Below are 20,111 nucleotides of genomic sequence, written 5' to 3' on the forward strand. Positions count from 1 at the left end.
CGAGTACTGATCGTACCCACATCAGTATTAACTCACGCTGGTAACTGAAATTTCTGCTCAAGGGATCAGAGCTGTGTGATCTGAAGCAGGAATGCCTCAATTTGTGTAGAATTGATCTAATCTGGGACTCTGCACCGTCGATAGCAGCTGGCCTGGCTACTTGGTCATGCACATCCCCGTCCTTTATGGAAGCAATCTTTATAGAAAACGTTCCCCACTGCCTTTTTTATTTTTTCCAGCTAAAGACATTTCATTGCCTGCTGAACTTGTGTGTCTATTTGGGGAGGATTTCTGTTAAAAACACTCTGAAATCATATCCTATAAGGCTCTCAACTTGGTTCATGTGTTTGGAAAATCTGGATACCAGGGCAGGAAAGACCAATATGAAAAGAGTAATGAGACTCAATCGACTGTGAAATCCTTCTAGGAACAGGTGTAATTGTGATCGTAAACACTCGCAGGATATTTTACCACCAGCTTTAATCCCTGCAGAGGGGAATATTTAGGGGTGGGAGAACAAATGTGAAAGTAACATCAAAGCCTGAGTTCAAAGATGAGGAACACGAACCTCAGGTCCCACCACCAGGCCGTGAGTGCAGCTGAGCTGAGAGGGCTCTGTGGTTCCTTTGATCCGTCGTCGTGCTCCAGGTCAGTGTGTCTGCAGCTCCGTGAGAGGTCCTCAGGGTGCTGGTCACCCCGGGCAGCCGGCTGATCACAAACTGAAGGGCAGGAAAAAAGCAAGAACAGGGTGTTCAGCTGTGGCAATGGCTGCTGGAGGAGCTGGAGCAGCTCTCTGCAGAGAGAGGCTCCAAGAAAATAGGTGAGCGAGGTCGTGTTTCCTCGTGCCTTGTGGAGGGCACAGAGCTTTCCTTTAATGAATGCACAGGAAATGTAAAGCAGGGAAGGGTCTGAGAACTGCGCAAGGAAGTTTGATACGGGTTGAAAAGTCCTTCCTGTGCTGAGGACCCGCCTCAGAAGCAAAATGCCATTTATATTCCGCTGGAGCCTGTGCTTGCACAGTTCCTTGTAAAGTCCTCTTTGCTGGGTGAATTTTTCCCACTGCCATTAAGGAAACACAACTCATTGGTGACTCCGAAGAGGGAAAACGAGAAGTGATAAAGACAAACATGTAGGAAGTGCCACAGAGCGATAAGGAAGCTGGAATGGTAAATCAAAGCCTCGAGAGGAAGGATATGAAGGGGCACAAAAGTATAAATCTTTCTAAGCTGAGCAAGGAGCCCATGGAGCCCTCGGGGATGTGAGTGGAGGGTGAGTGAGCAGGGCTGCTGAGAAGCTGAATCAATTCCTTGACTTGGGAAGCAGGGGAGAGCAGCTAAAGGTCACCTACTGCAAGGAGGACAGGGAAACTGCTTTTCTGTGTGCAGGGGGAGAGAAGGCACGTTATTTAGAAGTTTTATGTGTGTAACCCAAGTAGACAGCTGGGGAATTAAAACTATTAAAATTGACAAGTCACCAATTTTAGATTAATTGCAGCCTACAATTCCGGGAGTTGGTTTCTGGCCTCGGTGTTTGAGAAGTCCCTGGGAGAGCGCTGGTATCTGAGGAGGCAGACACAGAAAGCGTTGTCTCCTTATTTTAAAAATGGAGTTCAGCAACAGGAGACCAAAAAAAGAAAGAGATGTGGCAACTTGTAGAGAAGACAGTAAATATTACTAAAGACAAACACTGGGCAATGTTTCAGAGACATCTGATGGACAGTGAAGTGTCCCTGATCCGTAGTGTCTTATTTCTGAGATGTGCATGTTGAACAGGCTGCAAGCTGCAGCAGTGCCTTGGAGCAACTTGCACACTGCCTTCCTCCCTGTCCCCGCGTCCAATGAAAACAGCAATGCCACTGTGATTTTTTTAAATGCCCTCTGAGTTCCAGTGGCAACAACCTGTAGTGTGTTACATCCACTCCGTGCTTCTCGTCTGTGGCGGATGTCAGTGGTCAGCTTTGCCATGCTGGTGCTTCCAGCTTCCCTGACCTCCTGCCACGCTGGCATTTGGGGTGTATTCAGGAGCCAGCTCTGTGCTCCAGTGCCTCTGGTATGGTCAAGACTCTTGTGTCATGAATGGCAGGCTTGAGCCTTCAGACATTTTCTCCCACACTCAGCATACACGGTGAGATCTCATCCTGGAGTGGCTGTGCTGCTAAAGGGACCCTGCAGAACCCCTCTGGTTTAATGAACCTATAGGTGCTTTTATTTTCATAAGCTGCGTTACAATGAAGACAAGCAAAGGAAGAAGGATGCAGAGCTGCAAGATCTTCTCACCTTCAGGAAATTAGGAATCCTTTTTATTTGGATGAGGATTTCAATTGAATTCCCAAGACTGATGTCCCACTCTGGAGCAGGGGCACAAGGCTCCTCTTGTGAGGTGTCACGTTACCCAGGAGACAGACTGAGCAACCGAGACATTCTGCAAGGTTTTGAAGAGGAGATTTATATATAAATGTGTTACGGGAAAAAATACCTCTGCTCATACACATGGTAATTCTTCTGTCTTACTTTGTTTACTATCTTTCTTTCTTTCTTGTTTTCGGTGATTTAAAGGAATTTAATTAAAAAGGCAGTTTAACTGCCCTCTTTTTTCCAGATAACAAACACTAAAATAAAATGAAGTGAAATATCACAGGGCCTGCTTTATACTCCTTTTAAAACAGAACACAAAAGCCAAGTGAGATCATCAGGTTTATTAGGAAAGATATTTCCAGTAAAGATGGGGAAGCACTCCTGCCACCATACAAGGAACAGCTGAACCTTGGTCTGGAAAGTCACAGCCAATTCCCATCATCTGTCTTTGGGAAGGAGAAATCCGAAGCAGAACTCGGAAGACAACTGGGACAGCAGGTAACACAGAAGTAATCATGTTGGACACTCGTTGTGGCAGAGCTGAAGAGAGGGCACTGCTTTCTGTAGATGCAACAGGAGGAAGAACGTTACATAAATGACAGTAAATCTTTGGATGGCAGAGTGACTATGAACTGTCATGGGATACACTTACACTGGAAATGAGGAGGGTTCTGGGCCTCGGAGCAGTCCGAATCTGCAAGACCTTGTGTCAGGAGAGCAGGGCTGGGTCCTGTTGCATAACCCACACACAAATGGGTTGGCATGTGATGCTGTGAAAGCAGAGTACAGCTGCAGTGATCATCTCCAGTCCCATGTGCTCCTAGAATACCAATAATTTCTTCCACCAGCCTGGTATCCACAGGCAGCTGTCTAGCTGTGATCTTCCAGAGAGCCAAAGTAAGCTTTATTATTTAGGTTTTAGCTCAGCTACAGTACATCATTTAGAAAAAGTCCTGCTGTGCTAAGCTGCATTCAGTAGCATGGCAACATCCAGTGTATATAGTTGACTGCACTCTGCTTTGTCTTTTGTTAGCTCTGATGTCAGTAGGTAAGTGAGCAGAGTGGCCTGAGACCTGCCAGTGTGGGGCACGTGCTTGGAAGCTGTCTCGGTTTCACATCTTTAGCAAACCTGGTGCTGCTGTGTGCCTCACCAGTGCCTGGCATGCTGCTGTCAGCGTGCACCCAGAATGCACAGACACTGCTTTGCTCCCGTGCTGCATTTCTGCAGTTTGAGCTCCTGTGCTCCATGCTGTGGCTCCCCACAGCCCTGCACTTCTTCCCCTTTCCAAAAGGCATTTTGAAGCTTCAGCTGTAGTGACCTGGGTGCGTGTACCTGGCAGTGCAAACATCATGGTCACTAAAGGGGGAAGCTGTGGCCCTATGCCCTGCAGTGGTGCTCTCCAAGACATTGCACCAGAGGCTGCAGCTTACTCTGAGGGCTACAGAACGGGATCCAGGAGCTGCAACGTGGTTTGCTTAATGGCCAGCAGTGGCAGGGTTATAAATCAACAAGGCACCTATTACCTCCAATGGAAATGGTAATCTGGTTTTTCTCTTAGCAGCTGCTGTTGCAATAATCATGTGCTTGCAGCCTCCTCCAGGGTACAGTGCAACACATCTCCCTTGCAGCATCCCTGCCTCTGGGATCCCTCCCAGCACAGTGGGGCACTGAGCACCTCCTCAACCGATGGGAACTGCGTGTGCTTGGTGCCTGAGCTCAGCCCTCTGGCAGGATATGTGCAGGTTTGCTCTGCTTATCACCAACAGCTGCAGGGCAGCCTGGAAATGGAGTTTCAGGAAGGGAAGGGATCCGTAGGGCTGCTTTCTTCCTACCTTTTTCTCTGCTCAGAGGTATGGAGGGCTGTTGAGCGTGGTAGAGCACTCTGTGCAGGAGGCAGCAAGTGGCAGGGATAGCAGTGCCCTGGTGTCAGGTGTCTGTCGTAGCCTCTTCCCACCAAGGTCTCCATCCAAATCAGCAGGAGCTCTTTGGACTCCAAACCATGGCATATGCTTATTTTTAGAAGCCAATCCATCAGTGGTGACTGTTCAAGTTCAGGCAAGTCAAACACAGCCTGCAAAGTTACACAGAAGCACTGTGTGTTGTAGAAGGGTTGGTGAGCCTGCTTATTATTTGGCACGCTGTGCCAAATCCATGAGCTACCAAGGCTGAGCTCTTTGCAGAGATATCCATAAGAAGTGCAAGGATAAACAGACTGTGGATTGTAAAACACACACTTTTTAATGGAAGCAATAAATTACTGTTTGTGCTTCCACAGAAGCCTTCTTTCATGGTGCTGTGTGTTTTCCAAACTTGAACACAGCCCTAGGTTGAGGGTTTGTCATCTGGGCCTTTTTTGTAGGTGAGGAAACTGAGGCACAGAAGAGTGTGAGTGCTGCCAAGGTGCCACTGAGGCTGGGAAGGCCCATCTTGTCTCCAGGGAAGTGCTGTGCTGGGCAAAGAAAACAAACACCTGTCCCCTGGTTTCCCTTCAGTCTGATCAGTGGAAACAGCAGCAGTGGGGTTAGGTCATCCTCAGGGCTCTGGGCAGCAGCAGGTTGGCTTTTTGGTGGCTTGGCTACAGGGCAGGAACATCCTGAAGCCCTTCTAAGTGTTCCTTCAAAGAGCGTGAGCTGGGGTTTGGAAACACTGAGCACAGAGCAGGTATACAAATGTAGCGTGTCAGAATAATAAAGCCATAATAATGAATCGTATCTCTTAATGAGAAATGTAAGGCTCAGTGGTTGTGGGAAGCAGGCACAGCCTGGAGTCAAACTGGACCTCTAAAGTGAGATGCCAACCAGTCGGTGAGCAGATTAGAAGATACTGGTGTTCAGATTCCCAGAGCCTCAGTTTATCCAACTGGAAAGTGGAACTGATGCTTTCCTGTGTTGTTGACCACTCAGACAAGAACTGTGGCTTTGGCCTCTTTGGCTTCTCTGCTTCTTCATGCCCTTGCCCTGCATAGCTACAAGACATCTGCTTTAGAGCTTCTTGCTGGAGTCTTTGCACAGCTGCACAAAATGTAGTGCATGATCTGATTCTCAAATTGGGCTTAACTCATACATACAGTGCCAGCTGGAGGGGCCTGCTGAGTTTTTGCTGATGCATCAGAAATATATTTTTAGGAAGGTTTCTCTATAATTATCACATTATAGCTCCTTCTAGATCACTCAGAGTATAGTAAACAATTGCTATACTTGTTAGAGGTCACTAATACAGAAGAGCTCTCCTCTGTGTGAGGTCTTCTGTTAAATAATAACTTGTCGTTTCATGGTGTGGGGGGAGTGAATGCCCTCAAAGGGACGTGCTGACATTGTTCAAGCCAGTGATCCAGTTCCTGTAATTTACACCACTTTCTTAAAGCTGCTTCTCTGCACAAGAACAATGGATGTGCTGAGGGACAGCTGTTGCCCCGCTGCAGCTCCCGTTGCCTTGCACGTTGATCCTCTCTCTGGTTTCCCTGCTGCCCTGCTCCAGCAACATATAGATTGCTCACTGCTGGATGCTGAGGCCTCGGAGGTATGGGCAGCTGGGTGAGAAGAGGGAGTACTGGACTGGTGTGCAAGGTGCAGCCCTAGGCAGATGGGGCAGGTGAGTGGTACTAGAACATGATCACACACAGAGATTATTAACGAGTAATTTCACGATCAGTGAGCCGAATGGACAGCACTCACCCTTGTGGCATCTCTGCTGTAGAGGGAACATTCACTGCTGTCTTTTCCTCAGGGGATACTAATGGTGTTTGTGTCCTCCATCTGTCATCTGCTGCGTCTGTCTGGGACCTTCAGGGCTGAGAAATCCTCCTCTCTGTCTCCTTGAAATAGTCTGACACGATCAGGAACTGCTCGCACACGTTGGGCTCACACAGTGCTCCGTGTAAAGCTTTATTCCCTTGGGAAGTTCAGGCTTTACAGTAATCACCTTGCTGTTCTCCCGGGCGTAACACGCACTTGTGGTTTTCATAGTAGAGGATCTGGCTGTGGCTAAAATCAATTAACAAAACGGGTAAGTTAGGGATCCCTGAGTCCTGGAGTCCTATCTCAAGGCCAAGGAAGAGAGTGAGAAGTCCGGTGGAGGTAGAGGAGTGAGCACTGGCCAGACAGGTGACGGATGTGTCTGTTATGAGATCTCCCAGTCCCTCCCTGTGGCAGGGGAATCTGCCCTTTAATATGTGGTCAAAAGAAAATTAGGTCTTGGCAAAAACATAGCAACTTTAAGAGCTCAATCTGGAAGGAGCTCAGCAGGGAGGCATAGGAGCTGACTTGCAGCATTTCAAAGTCTTTCTAGAAGCTGTGGTTTGGAGAGGAAAAGGGGGTGAAATCTTCCATGTTGCAGCATGCAGCAACTCAGCAGCTCCGCCGCTCCAAACATCGCTGTGATGCTGCCTGCACCATATTCACATAGAGGAGGATGGCTGAGGGAATGGCAGTCTCCATGCTCAGCCCCTTGCTTTTCCTAGTTTGTGTTGTATGCTCCGTGTTGTTTTAATGTAGTTCCTAGTATTTAATGCATTTTTATTGCTTTCTCTAATAACACTGACTGAGCGTTAGGAGCCAAACTAAACAGGCTGTGCCAATAAGCCAAACATTTCACTTCAACCGGCAAAGCGGGTGCCTCTCACCCCTACTCACGCCTGGCTGTGCAAAGCGAGGGCCTCGCTGCTCATCAGGGAGAGCAGAGCAGAAACCTGGCGTGGTGTGGGTGAGGCAGAGCTGGGGCTGTGTCCCTGTGTCCCTGCCACGTGTGCTCCTGGTGTGCACCAGGCATGTCAGCATCGAGGAGCAGGTCAGGAGATGCAGAAAGCTGGCTCTTCTCGAGGGATTAATGCAGCATCTTGTCTCAAACGCTTTGACAAGTTGGGTCTTGGTTTTGTGAGGCCGTAAGCACCTCTAAATCCCTTTGACATCAGTGGAAGCTGGAGTTCATGTTCTGCGTCGCTGAAAGCCTTTCCATGCAATTAAAAACCAACCCCAGACCTCCTCCCCTGGTGCTGATCTGTGGTGTGGTGTTGACGTAAGTGTACTGGAGTTTTACTTACAGCAGCTGGGTAGTTGGCACTTTTATAAGACTTTTTCTTTTTTCTTTTTTTAATTTTCTGTCTTTTGCACAGTATTCCTTGATTTTATTTTTTCGTCTGTTTGCTTTTCTCCTACAAGCCCCCGACCTTCATGTCTGTTCTCAGCACTGCTTCCTGTTGTTCTCTGTGATCTCCCCTGTTCCATCTTCTTTCCTCTGGTTTCCTCTCTTTCATTTTAGCCCTATTTTTCTCAGGCTGCCTGAGCCCATCCTCCCAGAGGGGGAAGTGTATCTGTCTCATTCCCCTGTCTCCATTTCCCTCCCTGCCCCACAGCTGTTCCCACTCCAGCAGACTCTGCTCCTGCTCAGAGCACCATCTACGTCCGACCCCTTTCCTCCACCACTGGAGGTCAATAACAGAGAAAACAGAAATGCACGAGGAGAGGGAGATTACAGCCAAGAAAGATTGTTCCTACAGGATGCCAAGTATTGTCTCAGCAGCGTTTCCCTAGACTGCTTTCATCTGGCTGGACAGGAGGAACCCCCATCCCCAGCACTGACACCACTTGTGATGTTTCATGCCACGCAATCCATCATTGCTCCTGAGAAATTTTTGCCTTTCATGCTGCCCGAGCCTGAAAGCCATAAACTCTGTAGTGAGGATGTGGTGAGGTGTGAATGTACACTTCATTTCCAAGTGGTTCCTTTCGCCCCATGTGCTACACTTCAACAGCAAAGCACTGGGTACCATTCTCCGTGCTTTGGCCCATGTAATTATGTGTTTTCTAGCTGTGCTTGGTCAAAAGTAATCATGGAGTTACAACCTCAGCTGGGACAGAAACCAATCAGTGTAACAAGCTGACTCGTGTTGATTACAGAAGATGCATTCTGACACTGACTTATTTTGCCCTTTTGGCACTGTGGGGATGGGTGAAGGCAGTGAGTGGTGGTGGCACAGTCTGTCTGTCCCACTGGGGTGAATTACCTGTCCAGTGAAGGGATTTTCACCTCCAAGCAGGTGTTGCAAAGTTCTGGATTTTCCCTCCAGAGAACTGGGATGCATTCAGGCTGCAGTCTGCATATCTGCCTCAGGCACCTTGTAGCCACTGCCTTGGGTGTGTTTTAACAGAATTAGGGAGTTAGATCCGGAAAGAGAATGTGCATGGGCTGATCTGCCCGCCACGGAGTGAAAACCTAATGCAGCCCCAAGGCTCTGTGTGCAGCCCACACAGCAGCACGGACACCCCAGCACTGCTCAACACTTGCACCCAGCTGCAGTCGCATCCCTTCGCCTCTCCTGTATTCCCCAAGTCAGACTTTGCCTTGTTCAGCAACAAAGAAAACGCCTTCAGAAACATCGTAGCACTGATACAGCAGGAGGCTGTGACAGACACAGGGCTCGGCAGTGAGTGCACAGCAGTGCTACGCTGTCTGTGCCATTATTGTTCTCTGCTGCAAACTGGAAGTGACTGAGAGCAGGGCAAGGCAGCAGCCCTCTGTAACAGCCCCCCCGGGATGTGTGCACATCTCCAGTGGTGTAGGATGCGCACAATAGGAACGCTGGCAGCTTCTTCCATGAGGATGATGACAAAATCCCTCCTCTGAATTTCGCCTCCGCGTCTCATACCCTCTCAGTGATTACCCAGCAGTGATTGACATCCAAGCTGTGGCTTTTGAAACAGCAAGTAAGGAAATGAGAAGGGATTGTGTAAAATTCCAGGGCAAATTGTGTTGAAAAATTAAAGAGTGATACGGTGATGGGCGCCAGGCTGGTCCTGCAAGGCTTAGCTCTCGCTAACAACCTCTCTGAGGTTCTTCTCATCAGGGTTTGCTGCGGAGAAGTCAGTGTGTGTGTCCTCTGCTGCACTCAGACAGCACTGAAACTGCAGCGTTTCCAGGCACAGGTACGTACAGCAGCGAGGTGAAAAGCAATCCAGAGTGGGACTTTGCATTACCTCCTGGTAACAGGTGACTGAATTCAAGGAACAGTTTTAGTTACACAGCACGAGCAGTCCACCAGTGAATACACCGCAGCGAAACTCCAGCAAGCTCAGCACCCATAAAAATGCCCACCCTGTTGATACTGTGGAATTGTTTCAGCCTTTGATAAAGCATCTCTTACAGTCTGTTGTACATTTTAAAGCATTTCTTGCTAATGGGTTTTCACAATGTAATTTAAGGGATGTTGTTATTAATAAATGTAACTGCACTGAATAGTAATTGGATAGAGATGAAAGAGGCATTTATGAATTCCAGTTCCCTTTCAGCTGCTGCTAGGATTTCTTCCCTCCTTCAGAATATATTGCATTTAATCTTGATTTCTTTTTCATTAAAACTGAACTGTTATATTCTCACTTTATAAAGAGAATATCAGTGGGGTTGGACCAGGTGTGAAATCTTCTGTGTGGTACAAATCCAGTTCTGCTCAGTGCATGGCAGAGATTTCCTTGCTGAACAGCAGCAGGTGTCCTGCAGAAATGCCTACAGCTGGTATGTAAGTTTAAAGTTGGTTGTTTGAAATGTGGTTAATGGATCTTAACACTGATGGAAGCATTAAAAGAAAATAATTTATCCACACTTTTTTGCTAACGGACTGATCTCCATTACGTTATCGTTACAATGGCCTCGTTGTGTATAAATTAATTAGAGATTTAGTTTCAGTACCAAACAGTGTGTGACTGGCTCCAGTTGAACAGGAAACGTGGGGGTCTGAAGGCTGGTACCCACCTCAAAAACGGCTCTGCTAACGCTTGTGGCACACAATAATGGGAAGTACTGTGAGTTATGTTGGGCCTGCATCATAAAACGATCCCAGGGCCAAGCAGGGACAATGGTGAGGAGGAATGTTAGCAGAAAAAAATGGGAAGTGCTCTTTCCTAAGAAGTGAGCTTTGCTTTACTAGAATCCGATCCATGCAGAGATGGATGTCTGCAGCACAGGAGACACGTATTAATCACAGGAAATAATTTGTTTTCACAACTTGCGGAGAGCGAGTTCTCTTGACAAAAAAGATTTCCTATTTTTGGATTGTGCTTTTAATTAAAGATGCATGAGGTCCTCGTGGAGAAAGGACCAGAAGGCAGCGTGAAGCTGGAGGGTGCTGAGAGACGGGCCCTGCTCCTGCCTCTCTGGGTCGCCTGTACGGAGCTTCTCTTCTCTGTGCCTCTTTGCTACCTCCTGCTTTCTGTGTGTTGCCTTTGTTAGCTCTTTGCAAGGGCTGAAGCTTTCTCATACCTTGGGTTAGCACTGCATTTAGCTTCTCCAGGTGCTATGGTGATATCAGAACCAATAGTTAATCTGCCACCCAGCTCATTCTCTCCACTCATTCTTTCACAAAGCTGCACATCCTTGTGAATAGGCAGCTCGGGGATTTATATAGAAAGCAGCAACGTGGATCTGCCTCTGATCTTAAGTATAAATCAGGAATAAATTCAATGGAATTCAGCAGGAATACAATAGGTATTTGTTACAGAGTAACCGAGATATTCTGTGCAAAATACAAAATACGAGAACGCTACTTGCAGCGAGGTTTATAATACAAGACAAGAACATGGTGCAACGTCTCGCTCCCTGCACATTGCACTAAACTTCTCCCCTGGGGTGACTGTTTTATGTTATAATCAGTCAGTTTTCCTGGACTAATTTCCTTCCATGGTAGGCTATAAATAATTATTATTGGTATTGCAAGGAGGCTGTGAGTTCCTGAACAACCGTGACCGAATTCTTAATTTGACAGTTACTGATATAATGCATCTGTTCTAGTGATTACTTTAACTGCATTTTATATGTAATTGAAAGAATACCAAATCATATTTATTTATTTATTTTCCATCTAGATTCTTCGGTTGATTGGAGGAGATCCCACCTCTGGCTGTCTCTGCGTTTGTAAATCCTGTCTGGACTACCATGATATTCAGGGGTAAGCACTTGTTTATGCAGTTTAGCAATGTATGTACTCTCTGAAGACAATTCCAGTAGGTTGTCAGCATCCCATGGGCCACATTATATGTTGTAGGATGATTCTCAGCAATGAAAATGCAGTTTTATCATTCTCAAAGTGCCCCTTGCCAAAGTCAGCCAAGCATCCAGAAGCATTTACTCCGAGTAATGGATGCAGCATTAATATTCTACTAACTTGCTAAGCATACAAGATAGGCCAAGTCTTTCCAGAGGTTTCAATTTTGATCATGTTCCCCATTTCTTTTGGCCGAACCATGCCTTCATGTACATCCAAGGCTTGACAGCTTTAATTTCATAGGCACCAATGAACTTGAAAGATAATCTATTGATGTAGGAGATAGATGATTCAGGCCAGTGGCCAGAATCCCACAGTGAAATCAGACAGCAATGCAGTTACTGTCACATAGGTCTTGAGAGCAGACAACTTTGTGCCTCAGACTTCAGCTTCGAGAGCCCTTAGACAGCCCTGCTGCAGCTGCATCAGGCCACACAGCTCTGTGCTGGAAGGTGACAGGCACAAAGCTGCCACTGGAAATGAGATTACTTCTCTGCAAAGGCAAACAGGTGAGCATACTCCACTGGTAGCCAAGTGTTTTTGTTTGCCTTAACACTGGCCTTGAGCAGCAGTTAAGTACAGCTGGCAGTGGCCTCAGGAGGCAACAATCACCTGCAGCTCTTCTTAGGCTCTTCTGTCCTGCATAGGAAACCATATTCTTGCTCTAGTAGCCGAAACAGCTGTGAAGTCAGCACAGAAGCAGTGTGAAACTGTCCTTCTGGTTTTATGTCATTGATAAGCTGTGTTGCAAAGGCTGGGATTGCTCAAGAGTTACATGCACCACAAACTCAGTGTGATATTGTAGAACATCGATGTCTTGCTCTCCTGAGCTCCTTTTATAATACCAGTTTTCCAGGACAAATGGAAATGTGGCCCTTGGACTTGTGATTATGTATATAGACAAGCCTCAGGCATGCAGGATTTGGCCTGTTTGACTAGTGTGCTGTGTGCTTCTGAGGATGCTCTGCTGCCTTTTCACTAGAAAGCAAAAGCAGTTTTGTGCCCAATAGATGACAGTTTTTTTATTTGTCTTTTTTTTTGGTCTCCTCTGCTGCCTTCCCCTGCAAAGGAGGATGGGGCGGTGGTGCAGCCTGTGGGTTTTAACTGGACACCATCCCTTTAATGTGGAGTTGTGTGGGTTGTTTTTTTTTTTTCAGGGCCAAAAATAAATGCTAGTGAAGGAATAAACAGACGTGAAAAGAAGGCTTGGACACTAGGAGGACAAGACTGCTTTGTGTTTCCCAAAGCAATAAGGCTCTTCACAAGGAGGTTACTCTTTTAGAAGAACATGAGTCCTGTGACACTGCCAAGGTCAGTAGGTGCCCAGCAGAGCAGGGTGTATTCAAGGCAGTCATGTCTTGGGAAAGGGGCATTTTTGCTCCCCTTGAAGGAGAGGAGAGAGGAGGAGAGAAATTTACTTTGCTCTGCCATTTCAGCTCTTTCTGCAGGGTTCAAACGTTCACCAGTTTGTCAGTAGAAGACAGCTTCCGCCTATCTCAGATGGCAACGTGGCCTCAGCACTGTGGCTGTATCACCTGCACACTGGCTTGGGAAGAGGGCAGTGCTGCTGCTGTTCTGCAGCTGAGGAAGCAGGTAAGGAGAGCATGTCATGGGCAGAGTCCCTGCAGTAAGGCCTGGATTTTTAAAGGTGCTTCACGTTTTTCAAATGTCCCATGATGACAGGGCTCTCTCTTCTTGTGTTGATGTTGTTTGTACAAGCAGCCTAAGCTTTCTGCAGGAAATAGATGGAATTTGAAGCATACAGCTTGGTACAGGCACCTTGCTTTCTTGTAAGCAAAACTGGCTAGCAAAGTGCTGCAGTGATCTCGGTGGGGTAAGGAGCTTTGGACTTCACTTTAGGGACTCAGCTAATTCTCCATCCAGTGCAATATCTTTTGAAATGTGACCTTTTAGGCTCTTTGTTGTCTCAGTTGGATACACAATGAAAATGCTGGGTAGTAGTGAGCAATGATAAGATGATACAGAGTCTGTCTCATGTGCAAAGGCAAGTGCAGTTCTTTCACTGTCTCTAAAGCACCAAGTTGTGAGTCAGCCAAAGCCTCTGAGGACTCTGGGTAAGAAACACGAGCTTTTAAAGGCACCTCATTAGGGCTAAATCTTCAGCACCGTCTGTAGTGACACACCAAAACATACTCATCTCAAAGAGGGCAAATGTTGAGAAATTAAGAGGGCTAATTAGTGGAATTGATTGCACTGCAGAGCTGAGGATTTGAATGTGATGGAACTTGGGTTCCGAAACTAGCTGAGACGTAAAGGAGGACTAACCCTAAAGGGAAACACTCCAACCCCAGCGGGACAAACAACCAGCCCCAAACACATGGGGAGCATTAACTGACATGCACTTGGCATGAGGGTGTTCTGCTCACATGCAGCTCGGGATTGAAATCAGATGTCTGGAGAGGAACTGCTACGCAGTACAACACTCTGCTTTGCTCCAGCGAGGCGTTCAGTGCAGCAGTTCTGGACCTGCCTTATGAGTTACTGCCACAAAGGTGGCATCAGAGAAGAGTGGTGGAGCAGACTGGAGGCACTATTTGCCCCAGTCATCCAATTTGAATTTGCTGGGATGGGAAAGGTAGAGACAGAATGAAAAATGTCAGAAGTGAACTTGTGAATTCGACTTGAAAAGAAAATTAGAACAGATGGCAGAGAAATGAAAGGAGGAGAAATGTGGTCATTATGGAGTGAGAATGGGCTTGAGATTATACCCATCTACATGTGGTCTAAAAATGAATTAAAAACTCTTTGTCCATATTTTCAGTAGAGATGATCATATTGAGGAGTGGGAAAAAGACAGGATTTCTAGTGGGAATGTACATGAGGGAATGAAAATGATCACATGTAAGGTGGAAGGAAAGGCATGAAGAAGTCAGTGCGCTCAGGTGAAGGTGCACTGGCAGATTTCCATCCCAGGATTTGGAAAGAATTAAATCAGTTCAGCTTAACCTGATATTTCTCTTTGATGACTGATCTTTTTTTTCTGGACAAATGAAATACAGGTGATTTACTCTATCCAGACTTGAGTGAAAAATCTGATATTATACCACAGGGGAAATTAATAGCTGAAGTTGAGATGATGGGGATTAGCGTGGAGGGTGAATGCAGAACTGCTAAAGCACAGAGGAAAGGGGAACTGTGAGGACAGAAGGAATGCCAGACAGAGGCAGTCAGTATGTGGAACTCTTCAGGAGTCAGTGTTGAGCTTGCTCTTGTTTGTTTCATTAACGAGTCTGGCACGGCAGTAGGAATGTAGTAAAGAAATCTGCTGAGGACACAGGCTTTCTTAATACAGAGGATGATCTGCAGTGAGTGAATGACAGAATTTATCTGAAATAGAGTAGACAAAGTATTAAGACATGCATTCAGAAATTAATAACTAGAATATCATATTACTCACTTGAAGATGACAAAGGCAGGGGAGGTGGAAAAAAAACACAGAGAATTACTTGCTCCCAGGGATAACTGTGAGCCACCAATCTGATATGGAGAGGCAAACACAATCCTAGAAGATACAGGTTCACTCATGTTTGAGGCAGATTAGCAGGTACAGAGAAGGGCAGTGAGGATGATCAGAGGGTTAGAACAAGAGGAGACTAGAAGAGTTTCACTTGTTCAGTTTTTCAAAACAAAGGCTAGAGGAGATAGGATTGTTTTCAGTAAATATATCTGATAGGTAAAGATCAGAGAAAAAAAGAGAACTGTTTAAACTAAATTATGATGCTGGCACAAGAACAAATGATATTAAGGCTGAAAATTTTAAATGAAGTGCTGGAACAGCCTGCCAAAAAGCATGATATGATGTAATTGAATGTAACAGTAGGAGACTGGATCAGTAATCCACAGCCCTGTGTTCCTAGATAACTTCTTTCTTGGGAAGGGAGTTAGCCACAGCAGCTAAATGCAGGGAATGGAAAGAACAGCCCAGACCAGCCCCACAGAGGTGTTCCCAGTGATGGAGCAGTGTGGTATGAGCTGCCTACCACAGGGTGATTTCTTAGTAAGCAAACTAGGCCACAGTGTGTGCTGCTCAGTGCTAGCTTTATCAGAAACGCAGTGTCACTAAAACATTTTGCTGTGGGTTTGAGCTCTTGCTTTTTACCCAAAATGTGACCATCTTTCTCCTCCCAGGCCTCAATATACACGGCTGAAAGCACAGCTTTGGGAACTGCTGTCCCAACACTGGCAGCAATGCCTCGCAGGCTCTGCAGGGCTGGAAGCAGGCTGGTGCTCAGCTCCCTGCTCTGTCCCATGGAGCTTTCCTTTCCTGATGCCTCATTAGGCAAAACACAGCTGGCCAGAGTCCTCAGGTTTGGAAGCAGCCACACTGGCTAAAGTGAGGGCCTTCCCTTTTCTTCCCCCCTCAAGAGAACTGGCAAATTCACCTCTTCAATGGGCTCATCTCAGTCTTGCCTATAAATAGATAAATGAGATTCCTCCTGTCCCAGTGAGTAATTCTGACATCCTCCCTTTGCCTTGCAGAGAGCTGAGTCACAGGCACTCTGCACTCCAGTCCCTGCATTACTTACATGGTCTCAAAGGAAATTTTAACACATCCAATGAATCATCAGGGATTGGATCATGTTTAAAGTTATTCCAGTGGCATTTCCCTTCTATTGTAGCAAGTCTGCCAACACCTAAAACTTTAGCTAATCTGGACTCTAAATGCATTGAGGAAATCGCATGTTGACATATACAGCTACTAACACAAATAATTTACAAAGTTCTCCTAAATCTGCATCAATAAATAAATGACCCTTAGTGGATTCCTTTAGCACTTCGGGTCTGCTAATTTTGTCAGACTGCTTCGTTTTGTAGCTGCTTATTTAAAAGAACTCAAAAGCTTGAAATGTTTTAATATTCAGTCTTTAGGTCCCTAATTTAATCTCCTGTAGCTTCCTGCCAAAATACTGTTTGCAGTGACACGGAGCTTGCAGCCCTGTGCTCATTCACTCACAGAAATGCACACATTCCTGTTCTTACCCATGATAAAAATAAAATGCCTGCAAAGCAAGGACAAAACAGAGTGGTGTTAAGTACAAAACACAGAGCATTGCTATGCTGGCTGCATGAGACTCAGCTCCAGCATGAAGCCATACCTCCTGACGAGGCACTTTCACTTGATACGTTTCCTTCTCCCACATGGGACAGTGTGGTCTGACTGGCTTAGAGGCAACACAGCATCTGCAATCAGAGGAGGTCTCCTTCTGCCTCAGAAAACGACTGAAGAGTGGAAAATTCTCCAGCAGAAGTAGAGAGCTGTGAAACAAATATGAGAAGTTTTCTCTCTGTTGGTTTTCTGACTTGCCTTGCTGTATCTTATAACTCGTTGGGACTTTCCACTCATCATTCCTAGACTCTCCCTCCATTTGAATGAACAAGAAATGCTAATATTTGCTGGTTTGCTGCTGTCTTCAGTATTCTGAGACCTAAACCAGTCTAGTTATTTTGATAACCCTAGGAAATCTGTGTCTTACTCAAGTAACATTTTTCTAGCACCTTTTCATAAAGCAACTCTCTGCCTGTGTGCTGATTGTTAACAAGCATTTGTTCAACACATTCCAGCATGAGCTGCAGTCTCTCTGAGAGATAGTGTGTCTCATGTGCTGAGCCTCATTGGTTTATTCATCAGCCCAGCCCAGCACAACTTTGCTTGCCAGTTTTCTGCCAGCTGTTACTATAGCACTGGGAAAAAAGATCAGTTTTGACTCTCAGTAGAATTGGCTATAATTCAGCTACCTGTTGACAAATGATGATTTGTTTAACGGCATAAACTATAATATTTTTATAGCTGATAGTTTTCACCCTACTCTACAGCTGGGATAAAAAAAAAAAAAAAGAGGAACTCCCAGAAGTTCCTCACGTGAAACCAAAGTTTTCTTGTAGTAATGCCTTGTACTGTTGTTATTTTGCAGGAAAAACAATATCCCTAATGAGCAAATCAGTGGTGTCTGTATGATGCTGGAACAAGGGACGTTAATGGGGATCACTCAGCTTCTTACTTGGCCACCTTCCTGGAGCAGAAAACCCTACTGGGCCACGGAGATGCTCCAGGGTGAGTCCTGGAAGCAACACATCTCTGTAAAGCATGAATCACCTTGTGCAGGGCCAGGGGTGGGCATGGGGAGAGGGTGCAGCGCTCTCAGCATGCACATTTTCTAGTGTGGTGTGGTCAGCACGTGGCCAGAGGGGCGTGCAGGGTTTTAGGAAGTGGCACGGTCACAGAAGGTGAATGAGGTAAGGAAAACAAAAAAGTTTGGCTTAGGGCTACTTCCATGTACAAAGCTTCCAAAGTAGGGGCTAATAATTCAAGCCAGATGACACAGCAGATCCACAGCATTAAAAAAAGAAAGCTAACTAACCAATTTTTCTTCATGCCTTTGAAATGTGCTCTGCCAAACTGTACTTCATGACTATCAGGAGGGCTAGATTCTGTAGGACATGTCCTCAGCTCACAGAAGGAGATCATTAATCATTAGTGTGCCCTGGTCCCTGGCTATTTTAATCACTGGTGAAATACCCATGCAGTTCCCACTCCTAAAAATGGTATTTGACTCCAATGCACATGATTTCCTTTGGCTTCCTTTCCCCATTTAAGAGCAAGCCATAACAACTCGGAAGTACAAGCACTGGAATCTGTGTATTTGCTTCTCGTCCATCATGGATCAAAAGCTTGGTACTATAGGTAGCATCTGTGCTGACCAAAAGATAAAAATTATATATATATATATATATAATATCTAAAAATCAGACTGCCTAGTGCAGTATGAATCTGTAACAGCCCTTCTGCCTACAGACTGATGGTCCAACCCTGTCCTGTGTACTGGAGTACTGAAAATGTCTTTGGTCCCTGCTGTATTGTTAGTCCAGTTCTGTTTTAATCATTACATCATAAAGTGGAAATGTTTCTTGTATGTGTTGGCAATAATTAGGGCATCTCAGTCCATTGTGAGAGAAGTGGGTGAACTTAGCAGTATGCTTGAAAACTGCAGGCTGTGGCAACCTGTAAATCTTTGTCCAAGTCTCCCTTCAAAAATGCTGCACTGAAGTCACAAGAAGCTCAAGGGGAAAACAAACTGCTCAGCCACAGATTCAGGATCACAGTGAAGTTGTGTACTTTGCTTCTCTCATGAGGCAGATGAGCAGCCTGAGGAGTCTGACGTGTTGAGAGAGAACTTCACTGCCCTCCTTGAATTGCAGAGCAATAAATGCAGTGTTCCCATCTCCCTGGGCTTACCTAATTTATAACTGGATTGCTACAGCTCTGATTTCTCCGCTTTTATTCTTTTGTGAACAGATTCCTTTTGAGCTCAGAGAAAGCAGCAGTCTGATTTTGTGTACAGAGGAAGCAGTGAAGCTGATAGGTATGAAACCCTGGTAGGTAATGTTTAGCAGGTGCACTGGTCATGACTAGCCCTTCAGGGATAGTCACACCACGGCAGCTCAAAGGCACAGTGACAAATAGAAGATCTTTTTCTCTTGTATCTTTAAGAGGCAGGAAAAAGTATGTACTTTTTTTTTTTTAAGTTGCATGTAAGGCACCAAAGGAGTCCTAAAACTTGATGCTGCACAGAAAGGTAGGTAGACAAGTCCCACAACCCTACATCAGGGTTTGTGTGCTTGAGACTCGTGACATCTATTCATTTTGATGGGGTTTTATTTTGTTTTTCTCTTTATAGAGCACCAAATCTCAACCAATACCAACAGTGCCCCAGAAGAGAGTCCAGCTCTTAGGAAAGCTGCCCTGGCTGTCCCACCAATTCTCTCACTTATATTTGATTAATACTGGCCTAATTAAAAAGACAAAGCTTAAACTCAATCTGCTAAAACTAAAGGTTGCTTGACAGCTTGGATTTCTTCAGTTTTGCTGAAAATTGTTTAAATAATTAGAAAGTTTGCCTTAATAACCATATTTCCTCCATGAAACAGCTATTCATCAAAAACTACAGCAAAGTACCGAAGGGCTCCAGTGAAAGAAGGCAACAAATTTGCCTGCAAAATGTTATTTCCTGCACTGGTCTAATTCAGATCATGTGGCTGACATACAGTTTCTATTTGACTGAACGTACCACATGAAATTATTCCAGGCAGATGTTGTGCACTGAAAGCAATGGATAATATCACAGGGCAGTTCAGAAAGAGCTCTGTGCTGCCAGAGACTCCTTGCAGCCCAGAACACGGCTGCTTGAAAGATGCTGGTGCAAATGCTTTGATTTTTTTCCTTTCCTTGTGGAGAGTCTCACCCTGCAACCTGTGCTGCTCTGTGGGCTGTTACACCAATTCCTGTAGGCACTGTGTGCTTCCAAAGGATGTGCAGAGAAATGTGAATGGTGGCTCAAGCTTAGTACATCCTCTGCTGTCTATGCAGAATTAGCTGCATGCAAGTCCCGGGATGTTTTATTTTGGTAGGGTCTATTTTAATGTTCATACTACCTAGCATATGCTAGGGATGGCAACTTCAAGAAGTCTAGGGCAGTGCTGAAGAGCTGATGGCATCACTTGAGACTGACTGAAAAAAACATGATTGCCTGTGTGCACTTTTCAAAACACATTTATTTTAGGAATTTCTGCATTCTCCAAGCCAGAGTGGAGGTGCTAAATGACAGTGAGGTTTCAAAAGGAAATGGCCACATTTGTCCTTGAAATCTTTCTTAGTGTTTTGGCCTGGGCACAGAGAAATGGGTCTGCTCAGAATGTCCTGTGGTGA

The 20,111-nt window shown here is 45.7% G+C and overlaps 1 long non-coding RNA gene across 1 annotated transcript in view; it reads left to right on the forward strand.

Moving 5' to 3' along the window:
• The window catches only part of LOC136048087 (uncharacterized), a 49,195-nt gene extending 30,258 nt beyond the window's left edge, over positions 1 to 18,937 (forward strand). The window contains exons 4-8 of the long non-coding RNA XR_010622144.1: positions 11,208 to 11,290; positions 12,544 to 12,697; positions 12,823 to 12,979; positions 17,320 to 17,459; positions 18,702 to 18,937. This is a non-coding gene — a long non-coding RNA (uncharacterized LOC136048087). The remainder of the gene's footprint in view (positions 1 to 11,207; positions 11,291 to 12,543; positions 12,698 to 12,822; positions 12,980 to 17,319; positions 17,460 to 18,701) is intronic.
• Positions 18,938 to 20,111: the final 1,174 nt, after the last annotated feature.

Source organism: Cyrtonyx montezumae, unplaced genomic scaffold (assembly GCF_038088225.1).
Source record: "Cyrtonyx montezumae isolate F1298 unplaced genomic scaffold, pur_monq_1.0 scaffold_19, whole genome shotgun sequence".
NCBI classification, from domain to species: Eukaryota; Metazoa; Chordata; class Aves; order Galliformes; family Odontophoridae; genus Cyrtonyx; species Cyrtonyx montezumae.